The 24,344-nt window shown below is 43.6% G+C and overlaps 1 protein-coding gene across 11 annotated transcripts in view; it reads right to left on the reverse strand.

The window, feature by feature from the left end:
* The window catches only part of DAG1 (dystroglycan 1), a 64,407-nt gene that overhangs the window by 28,736 nt on the left and 11,327 nt on the right, over positions 1-24,344 (reverse strand). For 5 of the 11 annotated variants that reach the window (XM_064274533.1, XM_064274537.1, XM_064274535.1 and 2 more), the window contains 2 exons: positions 16,802-16,878; positions 3,342-15,948 (listed from right to left, as the gene is read on the reverse strand). The exons of 4 other annotated variants lie outside the window; for them this stretch is intronic. The gene's annotated coding sequence lies outside the window, so the exon portion shown is untranslated. The remainder of the gene's footprint in view (positions 1-3,341; positions 15,949-16,801; positions 16,879-24,344) is intronic. 2 more of the 11 variants (XM_064274538.1, XM_064274532.1) reach the window with 1 other exon arrangement.

The raw sequence follows: 24,344 nt of genomic DNA on the forward strand, positions 1-24,344 counted from the left end.
GTGTGAGCTTCATTATTTATGTGTGCCATCTTTCCACACCTCATACAAAAATATTTAAGCAAGATCTACATACATTACTAAATCATAAAACACAAGTAATAAACTAAGTAGCTCTACTAATATAAACAGGTGTTTCCAAGTAGATGCTTACTGGAAACTAAAAGTTGCCTTCTAACTCCTTAAACTCTCCCTGAAGATCCAACACCGCCCTCCCCTCACTGCCCACATCATAGTACAAAGGTTGAGAGTGCGGCAGGATGCCCAATGCATTTGGGGGTCAAGGTTGGACAAAGAGGGATGCCAGGAAAGGAAAAGTGAGAGAAGAAGTCCACTGCTGGGGTCTTGGCAGCAGGCACACTGTTGCTCTCTCCCCTGATAGATGCCTGGTACCAAGCAGGCATTGGGCAGACATCTGCCAAGTAGAGGAAAAGGGTTCCCACTATATCCCAGAAATGATTCACCAAGCACAAAGTCAGTAATCACCACATTTCACACGGTGAAGTAAAAGCTGCACTCTCTGATACTTTTTCCATTATACTACAAAAGATTAAAAATAAACTGACCTAAACTTTAGATTGCACTCCGAATACTTACTGTGAACCTAAAGCGGTAGTATTCTTACTATTTTAACTTACAAAGTATAAGCAGTGAGTTGAGAAAGTGTTGTTGCTAAAACTAGCAAAATCTAGTCAGCTTTCACCCAAATAAAACATTTGCCATGGTGCTATTTCTCTCTTCATAATATATGTTTAAAATATGAAATATGTTTTTGCCTATAACTATCACATTCTTTTCTGACAAGCCAGGTCTTTTTAACTTAAAAAGAAAATTTTAAATAAAAGTTCTTGCTTACCTTGAAAAAAGTAATTTGACCCACAGTTCAAGACTAATATACTAATCCAGCTTCAATGAATTAAGTTTGGAAAAGGTGCGCTGGCTGCTGGCCTTCCTGACCCAATAGGTTAATCAGACTCCAAGACAAGGGGGCCCTGCTGAGACTCCCCCTTACTACAAAGCCAGCAACACACAGCTGGGACTCAGAGCCCATTGCCTCAAGAGCCAAACTGGGGGTATCCTGGCCCCTGGTGACTGGGAGTCCTGGCCTTTCCTTCACTGTAAGATGCCACTGTACCAAATGTTTACCTGGGCAAATTCAACGCCTACAGTTGTGACCTGCTCTTGGCCACATTCTTGTGATATTAAGGTTCAACCATCAAGAGCATTTCTACCATGCCAGAAATTGCCAGATCAACACACCTTGTTTATAAAAAGGACAAGATACAACTAGCACCCACTCCCTTCGTTCAGGAAGTCCTTCCCTCCCACATGTGGCTCTAATTGGCTCTTTTACTGGCCTCAGCCTTGCCACACATGCAAAATCTGAACAACCACCAACTTCTCAGGCAGATTTTACGGGTGTGCTTCCACAGGCTAGAGCAAACAGCCAAAAGATGGCCTTGCAGACTCTCAGAGCCCTGCTCTGCAAAGCCACAGCCACTCTACAAGCAAGTAGTGAAGCACTGGGCAAGGCCAGCACAGAGATGCCCACCATGCTTGACCTCAGATTCAGGCTTACCAAGAAAGGCACCTGACAGCATCAGATTCTGGTGAACTGGTGAAGGCAAGGCTCCTAGGCCAGGCCTCATGGACTCCCACATTCCCGGCCTTCCCTGGCAGAGGATGCTGGGCTCCCCGTCAAGGGCCACAGCACCAACTTCAGGAACTGCGTCCAGTCCAACCACCTCCACGTCATAGAAGACCAAGAAAACCCATCTCCAAGTGCTCTCCTCATCAAAGCCCCAGGGAGTCCCAAGCTGCTCCCAGGTCAACACAGCTGAAGAAGTACTTGAAGATGCCCTGCCCTCGCCTCCCGCTGTTCTCCACCTCCTCTTTTGGCAGTCTTTGATCACTCCCTTAGCACAAAGGAAAACATGGGTTTCCACTATGTGGTAATTATTTGGAAATTAATTCTTGCATCTTGTAACTCAAGGATTAAAAATTAAAAGCAAAAAGGGATAACTGAAGGACAAATGCAAGAGATCGTCTGTCTCATCAAAAGGGTGCAGCTATAATTCGTATCTTCTCAAGTATTATGGGATAAAGCACTCTTCAGTGGTGGTCTCCTGATGCATGGAGAGTCATTTTCTTCCAAACAGTCCCAGCTCTCCTGAATTTCCAAGCTGGGCCATTGTCAGGCACAGGCCTCCATCCCCACAGCCCAAGCGGGCAGGATCCCGCCGCCCACAGCTGAATTCTTCAGATGCTTTATCCTCATTTCTCATGAATCTTCAACCAGCTCCTAATGTGAGTAGGTAGATGACCCGCCCTTCCCACTCTCTATGTAAATCGTTAGTTGTACCTGGGAGCTAACTACTTAAAGGAGCTCTTTCATAAATCGAAATTTTATACCTTCTCATTGCGTACCTGTCCAGTGAATCTTAAATTAGAAGTTCTGTGGTCTAAAGAATACACCTATCCTGCTAACTCAGAATTGAAGCCACTCCCAAAGTCTACCTTTCAGCCAAAGATTAGACGGGCCTATAAAACAAACAGTAACATACATGAGGAACGTGCTTCTTAGTTCAATCAAGTACATGAGACCAAGTGGGCAACACCTGCCCGAAAGCAGAGCCGAGAAGGCAGGAAGGGACAGGAAAACTCAATGAACAGGCACTGAGAGCCCAGGGTGGAAAGGGAAAGGGGGAGAGTGTTGGACACACTGCAGGGATTGCAACCAACGTCACAAAACAACTTGTGTATAAATTTCTGAACGAGAAACTAAATTGCACCGCAAACTTTCCCTAAAGCTCAAGTAAAATTAAAAAAAAAAAAAAAACCAGACCTAGTTCTTTCAGCTTGGACCTCCTCTTTGCATTTATCTCACGCACAGGATAAAGATGACTCTGAGGGGTTGCAGGGTGACACAGTCCTTCTAACAGGTTTGCTTGTCACAGAGCCATGGGGGCAGCCACTACCCTCCCTGCTAAGTACTTACTTGGCCAGTCAAGAGAAAAAGGACAAGAAGGCAACTAAAAGAGAGGTTGTAGGCAAATGAAAGAGCACGAGGCAACTAGATGGAGCTGTGATTCTCTCTTCTCAGACTAAGCTGCCTTGTAGAGCTTGCCTGATAAAACAGGATTTGGCCTCTCTCTATAAATTCAAGGAATGCTCCCCCTCCTACCTAGTTATCTCTTGATAACAATTCTGTATGGAGAAGTGGGGGATACAGAGATAAGACAGTCAGGGCAGTGACCAAGGCCCTGAGGAGAGTGCCTTTCACACCCCCGCCAAGTTGCTCATCCTAAGGCATGAAGACATGCTGGGCCTGAGACACTTCTTACCTGGTAGTCCTCATTCGTGACCTCTGTAGAATCAGGATCTTGATGACTCTTACAACCCAAGTAGCTGTGCCACCTACCAACCTGCCTCAGAACTGAAGGGGAAGCAAACAGGGAGGCTACACGCCCCTCGGAGATGCTTCTCATCCCAAAGAAGGGGGCAGCCCCCAGTCCTCTGTCAGCCTCCCTGGACTATTACCCACTATACTCAGCCACTTAAAGGAAAACCCAAGACTTCTTCGGAACAAGGAACTAAAAACACAGCATATTCACCAGTTACCAGTAGCATCTGACTGGCGAGTTAAGAGCCCAAGTTCTCTTTGTAAACTCATAATCTACAAAAACACCTCAAAAAGTCACTGGAGCTCTCTACATGCAAAAGGACTAAGAAGCAGGAAGTAGTAACACCAGAGTGAACAAAAAAATAACTGTTTCCACCCCCTTACACCCCCAGGGTTAGTGTAGCTGCAACCTCCAGCAGCAGCTTCCGGGAGGGTCTGCCCTGTAAACAACTGCAGCTAATTCAAAGAAGACTACTTACAAAGTTTGCAAATCTTGGTATCTCAGGTCTCTTTTGCTGATTTTACACACTGACTACTAATACTGAATGTGACACTTACCATGGGGCTGAGAGAAGTGATGACGCCTCAATCTCCATAGGCATCTAAGAGTCAGCGAGCACCTTGCACAGGACCCACATACACCCGTCTGGTACCGGTTACTTCCCTGTGGTTCATGTCCTGCTGAGTGGCTCCACAGCACCAAGCCCAGCACCTGAGCACCAAGGCCTTACATTCATTATGGGCCTGGACAGAGTCAGCTTCAAAGTAATCATTTCTAAAACATTCTGAAGAGGGAACATGTTTGAAAGCAGTGGTCCCTGCCCAACAGAGCCCCAAGTGTAGTCATTCTCTGGGTGTGGGGTAGGCCAAGAAGTCACTGCTCCCAAGGCCCAGTGCTCCAGAGAGCAAAGCTGCAGCGAGACCATGCAGCAACAGCAATTTTTCTGGCTGACGGGATTGTTTTTATTATTTTATAAATCCAAGTGTACCTCAGAAACCTTGTTTTCTAGGCAAATATGGAAAGAAATAAAACCAGCTACAACAATAATCAACAACATAAACAGATAACTTAGGCAAATAATGGTTCTTAGTGTTTGTATCACTCTGTATGAAAGGTACTGACTAGGTAAGTATCACAGAAACACCTACGGTTTGCTTCTACAGTAATTACCTTTCTTCTTTCTGTGTAGCACCTTACTCTAACGAAGAAACACACAATAGGAATTCAAATAAAATATTTCCTTGACTATTTTTATTCAACCAATTTTGACCACCTACTCAGTATCAGATACTGTCAGTTCTATCTCCCCCCTTCCATCTGCTCTTTAATTCCAACTCCATTCCATCATCGTTTCAATCTCTTCACAAATGAAGAACATTATAAAATGAAAAGGTCTGCTCTTAGAGGATTCAAATCTCAAGTAAAATTATATAAGATTCTCTAATTTCTCAATAAAAACTTTCCTCACTAGACTTGGTGTTCCCTGAGGGCTAAACCAGGGTCTAATTCACCTGGGTCCTGGGATCAGGACCTGGCTCAAGGTGAGTTGGGGCGGTAGGGCCTGGCTAGGGTAGAGAAGAGCATCCCAGAAACCCAGTGCCCTCGAGTCGATTCCGACTCATAGCTAGATCAGCACAAATAAGAGAAAGCCAAGGCTCAGAGCTTGGCTTCTACTTCCTGCATCAATCTGTCCATCCAGGGTGGACGCTTGCTTCCCTGCCACCTTCCCTGGGAAGTGGGCACACCATCATCACCCAATGATGTGGGTCAAGGCTCAATCTTCTAGTGAAGTTCAATAGGTCAAAGACATGAGAGAACACTGTTCCTTTCCCACCTCTCTTCCTTCCATGCCCCTTCTGTCTCATCTGTCATTTCTCTACTCCCAGCAGCACTGGCCTCAGTCAGTACCTCATCCAAGGTCACTGGCTCAATCTGACCTCTGGTCACTCTGCTCTGGGCTCCAGACTTCATTCCCCTACAAGGTGCCAGAGGATATCGCACCACTGCCTAGCTCAGAGACATCAACTTAACCCTCAGACCCTCTTAGTCATCTTCAGGACTGGGCTCTAAGTCCTCCTCTCCTAAGAGACCACCCTTCTCTCACCTCTCCTTCTCCTATCCAAGCATACCCAGTCCTTGGCACTCATTTAACAATGAGTATGCATTCCGTAACACTTTCTCCTGGACACAAAGCCACAGGAGTTCCTACAGAAAAATAATGATCCACCAGCAAAATTATGATCCACCTAACTCTAGTACTTAGTACAACACTAAGCCCATTCCTTCAATGGAACGGGTGCTCAATAAATATTTGGATGGTGAGTTAGTGCAAACCAATATGTTCCTCCAATGTGGCTATATACCAGTCTATTCTTTCTCTTTACCACTTCAAAACAACCTAGACATTTCCAACATCAGGTTACTCGCTTCAAGTATGTAAGTTCCCAGAAAGAGGGAAGCAGAAGTTACCCTTTTCTGATACACTGGCTACCCAAGACCATCTAAGCTCACTTCCTCAGTGACCATCTTCCTCAGGTGAGCTTTGGACCATCTAACAGGCAGGTTCACTGGCACCTTCTGAATGCCCAGTTCTGCCTCTATGAGACAGGGTAAGTTTCTTACTTCAACCCAGCTGAGGGCACAAGCTCTGTTAAGCACTGGACAGTGACTCTCAACCCTGGCTGCACATGAGAATCACCTTAGCAGGGGATTAAAAGAGCTGATGCCTGGGTTCCAATCCCAAAGATTCTGATGTCACTGACTGGGGGCACAGATTCCAACCAATTGTAAACCCTGCTCTAGAAACACAGCAGCTCTGAAACAGATTTGGAGGTGGGTGAAACAGATATGGCTCTAGGGCCAGACTACAGGTCTGGCAGGTACACAAGGAATTGAGAACTGGTTCAGTCGAGGAGAGGGGCTCAAAAATGTAGGGACTCACTCCTGGTCCAACACACTTGACCAATCACCCACCAGGCTAAGGTCTCCTGCACTGAGACCCACACCTGAGCCTCAGATCCAAAAGCCCAAATTATCTTCTGAGTTTCTCACAGACGTCCTAGCCCCCTCCCAAAACACCACATCTCCCAGCAAAGGCAGGAGCCAAGTGCTGCTCAGAGGCAGCACTGGTGCCCCATGCAGCACCCAGGAGTGGTATTGTGCCTGTTCTCTCTCCTGCCTCCAGCCCTCCTCAGGGTCGTGGTGGCTGCAGCAGTCTCTGGCTCCACGCTGATTCTACGGCATAAGTTCAGGCACCCGAAGTTAGGCTGCAGGGTTCTACCCTTCAGGTACCGCCACCAGGACTACCCAAGCCTATTTTCTCATTGGTGAGATTGGACCATGCTGTCACTCACCTCACAGGGCCAGGTCATGATGAACTGAAGTCACATATCAGCCTATCCATCCCAGCACCTGCAGAGATTAAGCAATCCAAAGACTGCCTCTTTCAATACTATGTTCTACCCTGCACTCAACAGCCATAACAAGGAGTATCATGTTCCGAATGCCACAACACACACAGCTGACATGTGACCCGGTTCCTCACAATGACGCTCCTGAACATCTAATGTTATCCTTTATGACCTGAAGAAACAGATCCACGCCAAGTAAGGGGCAAAGCCTGGTTTGCCAGGTTAACTTGCCCAAGCCACATCTGCCATCACACAGTTCTTGCACTCCAGGCAGCTCATGACGACTGCCCATGAATCAAGTCCAATCACTTGCCAGGCTTAAGACCCTACAAGACTGGGCAAGGGCAGACCACTGGGTCACCTGTTAAACTTCCTGGGCACCCAGGCCTCCCAAGACAACCCAGGCTTCACACCGACACCTCCTCTTCATATTGCCTTGTAAGCCTTCCTCTGCTCTAAAGCCTGAAGTCACCTCTACTTGAAGCCCCTACACTCATCAGCCCTCTGACACATCCCTCCCCCAGCTCAGACAGCACCATCACACTGCTCCCTGCACATTCGGTGTGCTGAGGCTTCCCTTCTTTGTACCACTCTCACTGCCTGATACAAAAAAAGTACTCATCTCACTCTCCAACTCTCATTCAGCCCCTTAATTGCTACTTCCCCAGGAACCTGTTGTCCAACTAAGGTACCCATTACTGTTTGTTTTTTTAATTTTTATTGTGCTTTAAGTGAAAGTTTATGAATCAAGTCAGTCTGTCATACAAAAATTTATATACACCTTGCTATATATTCCTAATTGCTCTGCCCCTAATAAGACAGCACACTCCTTCTCTCCACTCTCTATTTTCATATCCATTCAGCCAGCTTCTGACCCCCTCTGCTCTCTCATCTCCCCTCCAGATAGGAGATGCCAATATAGTCTCATGTGTCTACTTGATCCAAGAAGCTCATTCTTCACCAGTATCATTTTCTATCCCATAGTCCAGTCCAGTCCAATCCCTGACTGAAGAGTTAAAAAAAAAAAAATTGTCTGAAGAGTTAGGGCCCCCATTATTTGACACCTTTCCTTCTTCACTGAATTCTCAGAATAGTTAAGAGCAGGACCAGGTCTGATTTGCTCATATGGTCTAATGATGGCACAGGTGGACACAAGTCAGACACATCTTCCATGACAGTGGTACCCACCTGGGAGAGAACCATGTCAAGGCCACCTGAAACACCCACTTCACAGCCTCAAAGTACACTACACCAATACCTCAAAGCCCTGACAACAGCACCATGGGCATTACCTCACGGAGCTGGTCTTTAGGCACCCTACAGCCCAGAGTAAGGGTCCCTGGCATCAATGCTAAGTATATCCTTCCTCTTTGGAAATCAGCTCAGTAGTTCTGATAATTTCCCCCACTGATTAAGTAGAAACAAATTCCTTCTGAGGCAGGCAGGGCCTGCTTTTATTTTGTTTATAAAGTCTATCTTATTCTGCTAGTATCATGTGTTAACTTGCCCCCACTTAAAAGAAAAATCAAGAACTGGACACCCACAAAAGTCTTTTATTCAACTGCAACATAATTAAGTAATCAAATACAAAATTAGATTTATTTCAAGAGATTGTCAGCAAACAGAAATATGTACCATGCACCCACTTGGTCTCAAAATGCCACTCCAACTAAAAGGGATCAAGGGTCCTTGTGGAAAGGGCTGATACCAGGTAGGAGCAGGGAGCCTGGAATGTGTTGTACCAGGAAGTCAAGATGCACTCAAAGAACAATGGAGACATGTCAAAAGAACACAGAAGGCAGCCTGAAGCTGCTCCCACTGGCCAAACCTGGGACAATCTGGGATCAAAATGAATAATGACAGGATGGACTATACCACACTGAGTAAGTTATCAATATGAGCTAATGAAATAAACCTGTGAATAAATAAAAGCTCTTCCTTACAGTAAGATAACTAGTACAGAAGGAATGATGGACTTAGAAAAGCATCACTGGATGCTGAAACTAGAGGGTGAAAGTTTGATGATGGACAGAATATTTACATAGTCTCAAAGTATCATTCCACAAGTCATTTATTAATTACAATGGGAAAACCAGCAACTTTACAGTGGAGAAAATTTCCAAGCTCCTCCTTAACCAGAGCTAATCACTGGAACAAACCAGCATCTTGTACCTCCTCATGTAGGACTATCAAGGATACTATTGGAACAATTGAGGAAGCTTGAATATGGACTGTGGATTAGATAATAGTATTATACCACTGTTAAAATTTCTGATTTTGATACCTGTACTGTGGTTATAGAGTCCCTGGGTGGTACAAATGGTTAACACACTCCACTGCTAACCAACACATTAGTGGTTCGAGTTTACCCAGAGGCACCTCAGAAGAAAGGCCCAGCAAGCTACTTCCAAAAATTCAGCCACTGAAGACCCATGGAATGCAAACATAAACCTGTACACCAATGTTCGTTGCAGCACTTTTCATAATAGCCAAAAGCCGGAGACAACATAAATGTCCATCCACAGATCAATGGATAAATAAAATGTGGTATATTCAGTGAGAAAGAGAAATGAAGTCCTGATACAGGCAACAACATGGACGAAGCTTGAAAACGTTGTGCTGAGTGAAATAAATCAATCACAAAAGGACAAATACTATATGATCACTTATATGAAACAAGCAAAATGTACAGAAACCAAAAATTATTAGTGGTTATCATGGCTGAGAGAGGGAAGGTGAAAAGGGCAGTTTTTGTTTAGGAGGCACTGAGTTTATGTTAACGGTGGTAGAATAAACTGGAAAAGGAGAGTGATAAAGGTTGCACAACACAAAGAATATAATCAATGTCACTGAATTATACATGTAGAAATTGTTGAATTGGCGAATGTTTTGCTGCATACATTTTCACCACAACTAAAAAAAATATATATATATGGAGCACAATTCCAGTACTCTGACACACATGGGTCACTATGAGTCAGAGCTGACCCAACAACAACTGGTTTACTGTGGTTATTTAAGAGAATGTCCTTATTCTTAGGAAATGCAAAATTTAAGATTTAGGAGTAAACCAAAAAAACCAAACCCACTGATGTCAAGTCGATTCCAACTCATAGCGACCCTACAAGAAAGGGTAGAACTCACAGAGTTTCCAAGGAGCAGCTTTTGGTTAGCAGCCAATCTCTTAACCACTGAGCCACCAAGGCTCCTTAAAGTGGCATAATATCTGCCAATTACTCACAGACAGTTCAGGAAAAAAATGTATATATACAGAAGAGAGAGAGGGAATGACAAAACAAATAAGGTAAAACGTAAACACATGGTGAATCTAGGTAACAACTATTCTGGAGCTCCTTGTACTACTGCAATTTTTCCAATAAGTATAAAATTATATCAAAATAAAAAGCTACAAAAATATGTTGGTGGTAGTTGCTGTCAACTTGGCTCTGAATCATGGCAACCTTATGTATAACAAAATGAAATACTGCCCAGCCCTGTGCCACCTTCATTATCATTTGTATGTTTGAATCCATTTCATCTTACTGAGGGTTTCCCTCATTTCTGTTGGTCTTCTACTTTACCAAACATGATGACCTTTTCGATACACAAAAATACACACCACATGAAATAAAAACCAAAAAAAAGTGTTAACAGGAAGGAACGTGGGGCATGGTCCACCTCCTATCTCAGGACCTCAGGGATATTTATCAAAAGTTGTGAAGCAAAGTCAGGAGTTCTGTAAACTGTGACAGCCTATATAACCCAAACCTCAGCACTTACCTCACATCCCAGCACTTAGTCCACTAGAACTCCAGGTTCTAGACAAACCCCCAGACTACATGATCCAAAACACACACCCTACCAGGCCCCCAGGCTCTCAAAGTCTGCAAGGGGGAATGAGGGTAGTTTAAAAGCATTTTCCTTCAGAAACACCACAAACACAAAATGCATAAAAAAAGGACTTTGTTTATTTGTTTTAAAAATGACTTGGGTTATAATGGAAGAAAATGTCACACTGGGGCCTGAAATTACTACATTGGGCTGTTTGCTCAAGATTAAAAATAGTTTCATCTTCCCTTCTCAGAAGCCTTCCCTCCTGGAGGAAAAAAAAAAACCCAGACCAGACTATCACTGAGTTCAGAGGTCCCAGAGCTAAATGCACGACCTGGACAGGCTGCATCCAATGCTTCCCAGTATCAGATTCCCCATTCCCAGGACTCAGAAGATGCAGAGTCAGCCTCATAACGATGCCACCAGATGCCTGGTCCTCCCCTTTTGACTTAATGCAATAAACGTAATTCACGCAGAGGTAAAATAAATTCAAATAAGAAACTAGGACACAAGAGAAAAGCAGAGGTCTCTCCCAGGCCCACAGGTCAGCAGGCTCAGTTTCTTCCTTAGTTTTCTACAAGCGGCACATTAAATCTCTAAACACACAAACAAGTACATTCCTTTTTATTTAATTTTTAAATTTTAAATGGAATCACATACTTCATGATTGTTACCTTTTTTTTTTTTTTTTAACTTACTAGAACTGGGAAACCTCAGCACTAGTGTGGAGCAGCCTCCTGCTGTGTGGGGCACATTGAAGCGTCTAAATGTCCCATGTGTTTTGTTCTCACACACTCATCCTTACATTCTTCTGGGAGCAAATGTGAGGATAAAAATCCTAGATGTGGAATGCTGGGTCAAAGCCTATGTACACTGGATGTGATAAGATATTGGCAAACTGTTCTTCAATTTACACTCTCACCTAAGGATGTAAGTGACTTTTCCCTTACTTTCATCAATATTGAGTTACTAGTAAACGCTCTTGCTAATAATGTGAGATGGAAGAGAAGGAACGTGGGTCAGGTTACAATAGCATGAAATAACAATTTGCCCCTCTTGGATGGCTTGATTAATGGGCATGATGGGCAGTAAGTGTCATAAATTCAAGACGGGAGTAATGGCACTTAATAGCCAGCCAACGTAAGAATACAGGAGGGTGAGCATCGAGAGGACTAATTAATCAAAACATAGTGCTATGTTTTTCTAGTCAAGCTTGACTAGCTGAGAAGAAAATCTTGCTATAGAGAATTTATAGGCTAATTACACCAAGTAATAAGGTATCTGTGGTACTCTTCACTCTGGTTGTCACATCCTTGAATGGTCTCCTCTGACCCAGGCTTCTGATCAAGGCACCTTCTGGGCCAAGCTGAGAGGAACTCTGGGCTCAAGGCAATGGAACATAGATACAAGTGCTGAGCACAGGAGGACAGAAGGAGACTAGAGAGTATTTTTGGGCTCCCAAGTCTAATCTTTATACCAGGGGTTCATTATTCTAAGAAACATTAACCTTTTCTAAACCTTAATATACCCATTTCCAAATCTAAACTTGTTACCTGTTGTCCTCCAACTGAGGGGCAAGGTCTGGGAAGAATGTTGGTGCCCTGCTGTTTCAGAGGTTGTACCCTCCATGTTCTTGGTGCACTGGGGAAAGAACTGTCTGTTCTAGGCCAGTGCAACCATCTGGGACAGGCAGTCAAATGCCTAAGCAGAAAGGACGTACCCACTTCTCATCTTTCTCTCAGATCAGCCCAGTAGGAACTGATGCCCACACAGCAACCGACATTCCCAAGTTCCAAGATGGCTCCCCCAACACTACACAGTATCAGTTCCTGGTCCAAAGGTTGCCTGGAAAAACCAGGTGACCTAGGCAGCTCCAAAATAAGAAATGATGGAAGCTGGGAGCTACACTCCACCACTGGGACCAAGATATGAAACCCCAGGGAATACCAGTATCAGAGAGAAGGAACATGAATTACTTCAGCAGATGTTGTAGTTATCCTTTAGAGATACACACAAAAATGTGGATGGATGAAATGACAGGATGTCTGAGGTTTGCTTCAAAATAATGTGGAATGGGGAAATGTTTGGGGGTGTGAATACGGCAGGATTGGCCACTGGTTGATGGTTGCTGGGGCTGGTGATAAGTACATGGGGACTCATTACACATATTGTCTTTAAGTGTATTTAAAATTCCCCATAATAAAAAGTTCAAAAATAAAATACAACAGAAATATAAACAAAATTCCCAATAATTAAAATATCAAATACACCCAGCAATTCACTCTAAGGCATATACCTAGACAACATGGAGAAGAACATTCATAGCGGTATTACTCATGATGGTCAAAAACTAGAAACAATCCAAACGTCCACCAACGGGAAAAGCAATAAATCGTGGTGTTTTCATATGTGGAGCACTATATAGCAATACAAGAAAACAAACTGCTGTATAGACCCACGCAGATGAATTTCATAGATACTATGTTCAGCAAGAGAAGACACACACACACAGAAACACATGCATACTCTATGATTCCACTTACACTAGCAAAACTAAGCTATAGTGACAAGTCAGAAGAGTGGTTACCTGACTGGGAAAAGGCTCAATGGAAGCTTCTGGAAATGTTCTTATATCTTGATCTGAGTGGTATATACATAGATAAAAATATATCAAGCTCTACATTTATGATTTATGCATTTTACTATATGCAAATTATCCTTCAGTTTTTTAAAAGAGTGAAAACAAAATTAAACACTACTTTGTTACAGAAGATTTGATGAAACATCTATATCTACACAAGAGTTGATTTCCAAAGTCTGAAAATGAGAAAACTCAGTCTCTGGTCTTGGGTGATCTTGGTCAGGCCTGCTAACCTGCCTGTCACCCACCGACACCCAGTGTGGATGCAGGGGGACCCTCTGAGGTCCTTCACTGCTGGCCAACCACAAACACCAAAAAACACCAGAGTGCTTTAACTAGAATGACAAAGAAAAGACACAAACAACCAAAATAAAAAATGAAAGAGGGGACATTACAACTGACTCAATAAAGAGAATTATGACAGAATATTATGAACTACCACCATATGGCAACAAACTGGATAACCTAGATGAAATGGACAAATTCTTAGAAGCACACAAGTTACCCAAAGTTACTCAAGAGGAAATAGAAAACCTCAATAGACCCATAACAAGTGAAGAGATGGAATCTGTGATCATAAACCTCCCAACAAAAAAAAATCCTGGACTAGATGGCTTCACTGGGGAATTCTACCAAACATTTAGAGAAAAACTGACACCAATACTGTTTAAACTCTTCCAAAAGATAGAAAAGGAAGGCATACTCCCTAATTCATTCTAGGAAGCGAACAGCCCTCATACCCAAACCAGACAAAGACACCACAAGAAAACTGCAGGCCAGTATCTCTTATGAATGAATATACATGCATAAATCCTCAACAAAATATTAGCAAACAGAAACCAACAGCATATTAAAAGAGTTATACACCATGACCAAGTAATATTTATTTCAGAAATGCAGAGATGGCTCAACATTAGAAAATCAATCAACATAATACATCACATCACTTGAACAAAGAACCACATGGTCATCTCCACTGATAAAGAAAAAGCGTTTGATAAAATCTAATACCCTTTCTTGAAGAAAACCCTAAAGAAGATTGAAATAGAAGGCAAACTTCTCAATATGATTCAGGGCATATATAAAAAGCCAACTTATACTCAACGAAGAAAGATATTAAGTGCTTTCCCTTTGAAATAAGGAACAAGACAAGGTGCCCACTCTCACTTCTATTCAGTATCATATACGAAGTCCTAGCCAGAGCAATAAGAAATAAAAGGTATCCAGATTCGAAAAGAAGAAGTAAAATTATCGCCATTCACAGATGATATGATCCTACATATAGAAAATCCCAGAAAGTCCACAAGAAAATTTCTAATGCTAATAGAGGAATTTAACAAAGTTGTAGGGTACAAGTTCAACAAACAAAAATCAGCTGGATTTCTACACACCAGTAACGAGAAATCTGAAAGAGAAATAATTCCATTTACAATAGCATCTAAGAGAATAAAATACCTAGGAATAAATCTAACCAAGGACATGAAGGACTTACACAACGAAAACTATAAAAAACTTCTTTAAAGAGATTAAAGAAGACATAAACGAATGGAAAGATATTCCATGTTCATGTATTGGAAGACTTAATATATTAAGATGTTAATACTACCCAAAGCGATCTACAGATTCAATGCAATCCTGATCAAAATTCCAACAACTTTCTTTACAAAGCAGAAAAACCAATCCTCAACTTCATATGGAATAGTGAGAGTTCCCAAATAGCTAAAACGATGTTAAAAGAGAAAACCAAAGTAGGAGAATTCACACTTCGTGACTTTAAAACATACTATGGAAACCCTGGTGGCGTAGGGGTTAAGTGCTACGACTGCTAACCAAGAGGTCGGCAGTTTGAATCCGCCAGGTGCTCCTTGGAAACTCTATGGGGCAGTTCTACTCTGTCCTGTAGGGTCACTATGAGTCAGAATCGACTCAATGGCAGTTGGTTTATACAGCTACAGTAATCAAAACAGCTGGTATGGAACAACGACGGACACATACACCAATGGAATAAGAATTGAGAATCCAGAAATAAACCTACACAGCTATGGTCAACTGATTTTTGACAAGGGGGTTAAGTCCATTTGATAGGGAAAGAAGAGTCTCTTCAATAGACAGTGCTGGGGAAACTGGAGTTCCATATGCAGCAAAATGAAACTGGATCCATGCCTCACAAAAACATTCAAAAAGGATTAAGGACCTAAATGTGCAAACTAAAACCATAAAATTCTTATGAGAACAAGCAGGGGCAATGCAGTCAGGCCTAGCTTTCAACAGTGGATTATCTAATAACAAAAGCACAAACAGCAAAAGACAAGATAAATAAACGGGAACCCATAAAAATAAAAACTTTTATTCATAGATGATGCCTGGCTACAACCGATGACTACCGTGACAGGGAACACAACAGAGAACCCCTGAGGGCGCAGGAGAGCAGTGGGATGCAGACCCCAAATTCTCGTAAAAAGACCAGACTTAATGGTCTGACTGAGATTAGAAGGACGCCGGTGGTCATGGCCCCCAGACCTTCTGTTGGCTCGGGACAGGAACCATTCCCGATGCCAACTCTTCCGACATGGATTGGGCTGGACAATGGGTTGGAGAGGGATGCTGGTGAGGAGTGAGCTTCTTGGATCAGGTGGACACCCGAGACTATGTTGGCATCTCCTGCCTGAAGGGGAGATGAGAGGGTAGAGGGGGTTAGAAGCTGGTGAAATGGACACGAAAAGAGAGAGTGGAGGGAGGGAGCAGGCTGTTTCATTAGCGGGAGAGTAATTGGGAGTATGTAGCAAGGTGTATGTAAGTTTTTGTGTGAGAGACTGAGTTGATTTGTAAAGTTTCACTTAAAGCACAATAAAAATTACAAAAAAAAGAAAAAAAAAAACTTGTTCATCAAAAGACTTTACCAAAAAAGTGAAAAGACAAGCTAGTGACTGGGAGAATATCCTCAGAAACCATATTATCTGACAAGAATCTACTAACCAATATATATATAAAACTTCAATAACTTAACAACAAAAAGACAAGTAACCTGATCATAAAATGGGCAAAGGACTTGAATAGACATTTCACCAAAAAGGACATTCGAACAGCCACCAAACACGTGAAAATATGCTCAGCGTCATCAGCCATCAGAGAGATGAAAATCAAAACCACAACAAGATACCATTTCACTCCCACTAGGATGGCTAAGATTATTAAAAAAAAAAAAAAAGATACAGAAAACAAGAAATGTTGGTGAAGGTGTGGGGAAACTGGAACCCTTATCCATTGCTGGTGGGAATGAAAAATGGTACAGCCATTGTGGAAAACAGTGTGGTGGTTCCTCAAAAAACTAAAACTAGAACTACTATATGACCCAGCAAGTCTACTTCTAGGTAATTACCCAAAAAACTAGAAAGCAGAGACTCAAGAAGAGACTTGTATACCCATGTTCACTGCAGCACTGTTCACAACAGCCAAACAGTGGAAACAACATATATGCCCAACCACAGATGAATGGATAAACAAAATGTGGTACATACATATAATGGAATACTACTCAGCCAGTAGAAGAAATGAAGTCTAGATACATGCTTCACTACGGATGGAGCTTGATGACCTGTTGAGTGAAAAAAGCCAATCACAAAAGGACAAATACTGTATGACCTCACTTATATAAAAAGACAACTATATAGAGACCAAAGTATTGTGATTACCACAGGCAGGAGGGAAGTGGAGAAGGGGGATAATAGTGATGGAAAAATCACATTGATTGCATAGTTGCACAGCTGACCATTGTAACTGATGTAAATAAGTGGTACACCTGGGAAAAGTTGTGTGATAGATATATTTACAACCTGTTGCTGTCCTGTCGATTCCAACTCAGAGCGGCCCTACAGGACAGAGAAGAACTGCCCCATAGGGTTTCCAGGGAGTGGCTGGTGGGTTTGAACTGCTGACCTTTTAATTAACAGCAGAGCTCTTAACGACTGTACCACCAGAACTCCATATTTACAACAATGACACAGACACAAAAGAGTAGTTGCTGAGGCTGCTTATGTACAACCAGACACCTCATGGGATTTGGTTCCTTGGTTTGGAGGTTTAGGGTCATGGTTTCATGGGATATCCCAGTTAATTAGCCTAAATAATGTATAGTGCTTCTGTTCTCCCTCCTAGTTTGCTGAGTAGTACCTGCAGTTTTAAAAGCTTGCAAGTGGTCATTCAAGGCACAATTGGTCTCTATTCAGATGGAGCAACAGGTGAAGAAGGTGAGTCAGGAATAGGAGGAGGATATGGAATGTGTGGCTAATTGCCTCCATGAACAACTGCCTCCTTTGCCATGAGACCAGAAAAAATGAACGGTGCCCTGCTGCCATTACTGAACATTTTGATCAAAGATTCCACAGAAGAATCCTGATAAAAGGGGGAAAATACAGAACAGAATTTCAAATTCTCATGGACTCCAGACTTTCTGGGGCCATGGAGGGTGGAAGAACCCCTGAAACTACTGCCCCAAGAAAATCTTAAATCTTAAGCCAAAAATATCCCCTGAAACCATCTTAAAACCAAACAGTAATTTAGCTTAACTGGTAAAAATGTATGCCTTGAACACTATGCTCTTTTAAGAACTATCTATATGGGATCAAATCGACAACAGCAACTCAAAAAGATTAGATAGGAATCTTAGGAGGCAGTGAATTTATGTTAATGAGGGAGGAAGAACCCAGAAAAGAAGGGTGAGAACCGTTGCATAACTTGAAGAATGTAATCAATGGCACTAAAATTGTACATGTAGAAACTGCTGAATTGCTGTGTTTTGCTATATATATTCTTAACAACAAAATAAATAAAATTTAGGGGAAAAAAAAAGAGCAGCCCATACTAGAAAACAGGGCCTCTAACTCCTGCTTCGCAGTCTCAGCAGCCAGCCATTGTTGTGATCTTGACTTCATCAAATTCTAAGTAATTCAATTTTTAAATGCATGTAGCAGTGTGTCTTGTACAGGAGATTCAGCCCTGCCCTTATGCCCAGATCTGGCAACTGGCAGCCCCACTCCCAGAGGCGGCTCCTGAGCAGTGGCTAGCAGCCTCTCCAGCCCTTCCACCAGCACAGCCCACACCTCCCTGACTCTAGAATTCCTTACATTCTTCTCCCTAAAGGACAAGCCTCAGCAAACTTGGGTTCAAAACAAGAAAAACAAAACCTGGTCTACCTCCCCAGGCCTAAGCAACTTTGGTAGACATATAAAATGCAAAAATCAGAAGTTACTTGACTTCAAAATTATATAAGCATAAAATAAATAAAAATTTCAAATGTGTGCAACAACAGCACAACAAACAAAAACACCACAGGCACCCGTTAGCTGTCCAGGCACTGGGAATGGCCTGATAAATCCTGGTGCATCACAAGATACCTACTCAGGCGTAACCCCCGCCTGTGCTCAGATGACCAGGGCTCCAGAGTCCTTATAACAGAGATACAGAGCAGACCAGGGGCATAGCCTTTTATCACAGATCCTGACAGCAAGAGCCAATCAGGTGGGCAGCAGCTCCTTCTCTGAGGTGAGCACACCTTCTCTAAAGTGCCTCTCATACCAGACACAGGCTTGGGTTCCCTGACAAATTCTAGCAGGAGCTGGGGGTGGGGCATACACATCAGAACAGCCAGAATAAGCTGACAAGTTCCTGGGCTTGGAGCCTGAGCCTGCCTCACAATGAAGCAACATTCCCTGCCCCTCCACATTCCCACTTCATCAGCAACCTGCCAGCTGGGCGACAGCACGGCAGCCAAGAAGCCTCCTTATTCTGTAAAGGAGGCAAGTCTCTGTACTCAGAGCTTGAGAGACCAGCAGGTGAGGCCATGACCACAGCCCACTGGGCGTCCCACTACTCACACAGGCCACCTGGCCTAATGGAAAAGATACGGGTAGGGTACAACTAGATTCTGGCTGCTCCCTAAGCCCCACCCACTTCCTCATTTCCTTACAGCTGGGGCTGTGCCCTATTAGAAAAAGCAGTAAAACCCTCCAAAAGAACTTTCAAATACAAAGAAAATTTGTGAAACAGAACGGCGTAGTGGTTAAGAGCTCCGCTACTAATCAAAAGGTCGGCAGTTCAAATCCACCAGCTGCTTCTTGTAAACCCTATGGGGCAGTTCTACTCTGTCCTATAGCGTCGCTATGAGCCGGAGCAAACTCGATGACACCCAACAACAATAAAGTTTGATTTAAACCATCAGACCCCCTCCCCCCAATCTTACAGACGGAGAACAGGCTTCCCTAGTGTCCCAGATGGGGAGCAATCCAGCAGATAAGAACTTCTTTCCTAACCCTCAAAAAACCTTTCCATCAGAATCCCCTATAAACAAAGAGGGAAAGGGAGGAAAACCAGGAGAGGGGAGACAAGCCAGCGGGCAGATAATAAAAGGCAAGGGAGCTGGGAGTTAGGTGAGAAGGACAGAGTAACAAACAGGACAGAGGGGAGACCTGACACCGGACAAAGCTGTGAACCCATCCCAGTCAATCAGGCCAGAGGAGGCGTATGGGCTTCTCCTCTTACAACACCTGTCACACCCGCTCGCTTGCTTGCTCACTCAGGGAGACTGGTTTGACAAGGACTGCAGAGCCCATAAAAGGCTGTACTGGGCCTGACCTCTCCTTGGCCCCACCATCCTCCCACAGAAGTAGTACTCTGGTACCTGCTCTGAGCAACGTGTGGGACAAGAGGAAGGCAGCACTTCTGAGGGAAGCACTCCTGAGGAAATACACAACCCACCATGAGATATAACTTGCTAAATCCTGACTGTGGAAAACTCCACAGGTCCAGGGCCCAGATTCTTTAATGGATAACTACAAAGAAAAGGGATAGATGGGAGAAATTAGACTAAAGAGACTTAAATGATGTCAAATTTTTTAAATGGACAAAATTAAAATACAGTGCCTAAGGGTGCATACTTGGGAGATAAACGATAGTGAAACATAAGGCAACAAACACAGAAAGTCAGGGTAAGGGTCACCTTTGGAAAGGAGGAAGGAGGGGGCTGTGATGAGGATGGGGCGTGAAGGGGCCGGTGGTGGAGGGAAAGCTCTATTTCTTTTTTAATTTTTTATTGTGCTTTAAGTGAAAATTTACAAATCGAGCTGGTCTCTCACACAAAAATTTATATACACCTTGCTATATACTCCTAATTGCTCTCCCCCTAATAAGACAGCACACTGCTTCCCTCCATTCTCTCTTTTCGTGTCTATTTGGCCAGCTTCTGACCCCCTCTGCCCTCTCATCTCCCCTCCAGACAGAAGATGCCAACATAGTCTCATGTGTCTACTTGATCCAAGAAGCTCACTCTTCACCAGTGTCATTTTCTATCCGATAGTCCAGTCCAATCCCTGTCTGAAGAGTTGGCTTTGGGAATGGTTCCTGTCTCAGGCTAAAAGAAGGTCTGAGGACCATGACCTCCGCGGTCCTTCTAGTCTCAGGCAGACCATTAAGTCTGGTCTTCTTACACAAAGCTCTATTTCTTGACCTTAAAACTCATTAAGTTTTTTTTTTTTTTATTGTTTTCTGTATTTTTGTTTTATTCTACATTAATAAAAAAAAGTTCAATATATATTTAAAAAAAAAAAAAAGGATGAAGGAAGTTATAAAACCAACCCTGGAGGAGCTTGGAGACTTTCCAAAGCAGCACATGCAGGGAGGGGATAGAATGCCTTGAGGGTAGAGGGGTATGGGGCCTGGAAGTCCAGCCAGGAAGGGTGAACAGAGGGTGGCCCTGTAGGTGACTATGAGTACGTCTCTCAAATTCTGGGGTTCAATTTTGATCAAAGATTCCATAGAAGATTCCTGATCAAAAGGGGCAATATACAGAACAGAATTTCAAATTCTTATGGACTCCAGCCTTTCTGGAGGCACAGAGGCTTGATGAACCCCTGAAACTATGGCCCTGAGATAATCTTTAAACCTTAAACCAAAAATATCCCCTGAAGTCTTCTTAAAAACAAACAATAGTCTAGCTTAATTAGTAAAAAAAAGTCCGCCTTGAGCATTATGGAAACCCTGGTGGCATGGTGGTTAAGAGTTCAGCTCTAACCAAAAGGTTGGCAGTTCAAATCCACCAGGCACTCCTTCGAAACCCTATGGGACAGTTCTACTCTGTCCTATAGGGTTGCTATGCATTGGAACTGACTCGACAGCAATGGGTTCGGTTTGGGTTTTGGTTTCGAGCATTATGCTCCTTTAAGAACTACCTATGTGGGATCTAAGTGACAACAGCAACTCAAAAGTTTAGATAAGAACCTTAGGGGGCAGTGAGTTAATGGGGAGGAGCAATTCAGAAAAGGGGGGTAAGAATGGGTGCACAATTTGAAGAATGTAATCAATGTCACTGCATTGTACATGTAGAAGTGGTTGAACTGGTGTGTGTTTTGCTGTGTATATTCTCAACAACAAAATGAAAAAAATGAAAAAAGATAAAATTCTGAGATTCAGCCTTAGGAAGTCCCCAGTGGCCGCTCACCCAGCTCTCATTCTCCAACAGCTCTGTCAATTATCAAGCTGATGCTGTGACTACCACCTGCCTGGTTCCTTTGTCCATCACTCAACTGGTTCCCAGGGATGAAATAAAGGCTGGGTTTCGTTTTTTAATTTGATGCTCCATAATTCCAACATGTTCCATCCAGTGATAACTCCCTCTAATGTAGATTTTCCTGACTTCCTCAGACCGAATGGTTTTAAACTTGCTCCTCCGGGAAAACACACCAGCACTGCCTTTGAGGTCCTACCATTCCTCAATCTGGGCCAGCCTCACTGCCTCAGTTTCCATTCAGAAGCTGGCTCTACACCACCACAATTCCATCATCTCAGGGTTGGCCAAAGTCTCCAGACCCATCTGCCAACCCTAGACCTGGTCCCACAGTGCTCTCTAGCCCCCACCCTTCGATGTTTCCCAGACAGTAATCCCCCATCTCCTGCCTCCTCGGGGTGATTTGGGGATAAACAGAGCAAGCCCAGCAAAGCTCCTCCACTCCCTGTGAGTTATCTCCTCCCTCTCTTCCCCTTTCCAAGGCTCACCTTCCCTAATCCCCCTCTCATCTCTTCCTGCAGCTTCCCTAATTATCCCCCAAAGCCCTACCCAACCCTTATCCAAAACATCACCAAACCAAGAGGACCCTCAATCAGTCTCTGAAACCCCACCTCACAGGCCCAACCAAGATCACTCAAGGTTCTGCACTAGGGACAGAAAATGGCCCAACAGGTCACAGATGCACCTGTGTATGCCCAAATGTCAGCCTAGCTTTGAAGATAATCTAGGACAACTGCCTGTCATCTCTCCAAGGTCCTCTCACTGATTCCTCACATCGCCCTCTGAAATGGGCCTAAGCCTCCCCTACCTTCAGTTCTCAGAGACACACTGACTGCTGGAGAACATTTGCCAGGGGCAGGACCTTGGTCTCTCTAAACCACATTCTCTTCTGAAAAATTTCGAGGGGAAACAATCTTCACTCCTCCTCCTCCCTCTTCTGGAGGGTGGGGCAGAGCCCATGCCTGTCTCATCTATTGTCAGATCCATCCACAAAGTCTAGCATGGTGCCCAGGACATGACGATGACTCAAAAACCACCTGCTGAATGAATGAACTCAAATAACTCAAACCCAGCACTACCTGGGTATCCACAGCCAGTTCCCCTCCATAGTCCACTGGACAGTCTGTCTTATAAGGCTGCTCATCAGCACCAGTTGTGGCTGAGCTGGTTCTGACTCATGGCGACCCCATGTGCGTCAGAGTTGATCTGTGCTCCATTCGGTCTTTCAATGGCTGATTGTTCAGAATCAAATCCTCAGCCCTTTCTTCAAAAGTGCCTCTGGGTGGACTCAAACCTCCAACCTTTCAGTTAGAAGCCAAACATGTTAACAGTTGGCACCACCCAGAGACTTTACTTAAGAGTCATTACACTGAAACAGTTTCTAAATCGAATTCCTCTTTTTTTACTTTTTTCCAGTTATAAATATAACATAGATTCGTTAAGTAAGCTAATGCATGTAAAACACTTAGAAAAGGATCTGGCATAGAATAAACACTCTAAAAAGTATAAATGTACCAACGGAATACAAATAATCTTAAACCAGCCACACATGATCTCTTGTTGTTGTGATATATCCTGCTTAGATGTATATGAACACATTCGCTACGAAACACGGACATCCGTTCGGTACACTACTGGTGTCCTGCTTTCTCCACCCCAGAGCCATATCTGAAATACAACTGTCAAGGTCCATAATCCCCCCACGATAACCAGGAGTCCAGCACCTGCAGTAGAAATGGGACTTGCTTCCACACAGGCGTCTCCTGTATTTCTCCTGAGATCCTAATCAGCCTCCTGCCTGTTCAGCACTGCCCTGCCCCACTCCTGGGCTAGGAGTAGCCCTGTGGGCTCTGTTTCCCTTCTAGCCTATCAGAGGACTTAGAATGAGCATTTAGAGCTTTATTTTCAGCTCCCCTCTGGTGGTATCATGGTCACTTTCTTATCTAATAACAGCCAGTGCGCTCCACAAAGGTCAGACACAAGATGCTTCTACTATGTGAAAATCACCTAGAGCCTTCTTCACCGGAAACCAAGAGCTTAGCTCCCCACCAGCATGGAATCATACAATATGGTGCCTTCATCACCTAAGAGGCTGGAACTCAACTTCTGTGCTTAGGACAACTACTCTCTGCTCACAAGTCAAGCACCAGTGCCTGTACCCTTGTCTTCCTCAAACCCCAGAGCCCATCAACATGCCCTGTGCTTGGTTTGCTCCTCAAGGAGTCAGGAAGCCCAGAACAGTCCAGGTTTCAACGGAGGATGTCAGCTTCACAGAGTAAGGTTCAAACACTCCATACTAAGTTCATTCAATTAAAAAAGCAAAGAAACATTTAAAATTCCTGTTTTAAAGAGATGCAACTCTAAAGAGTTCCAATTATAGCTCAGTAGTAAAAACAAATTACATTTCCAGGTACAGAATCTGCAGCTGCCTAACATTCAACTGGGAACACCAACGTGTTCCAGGTCTCTCAAAAGGCATCTGTTGGCCAAAAAGCCGAAGTTTT

Source organism: Loxodonta africana, chromosome 22, assembly GCF_030014295.1.
Source record: "Loxodonta africana isolate mLoxAfr1 chromosome 22, mLoxAfr1.hap2, whole genome shotgun sequence".
Classification (NCBI taxonomy): Eukaryota; Metazoa; Chordata; class Mammalia; order Proboscidea; family Elephantidae; genus Loxodonta; species Loxodonta africana.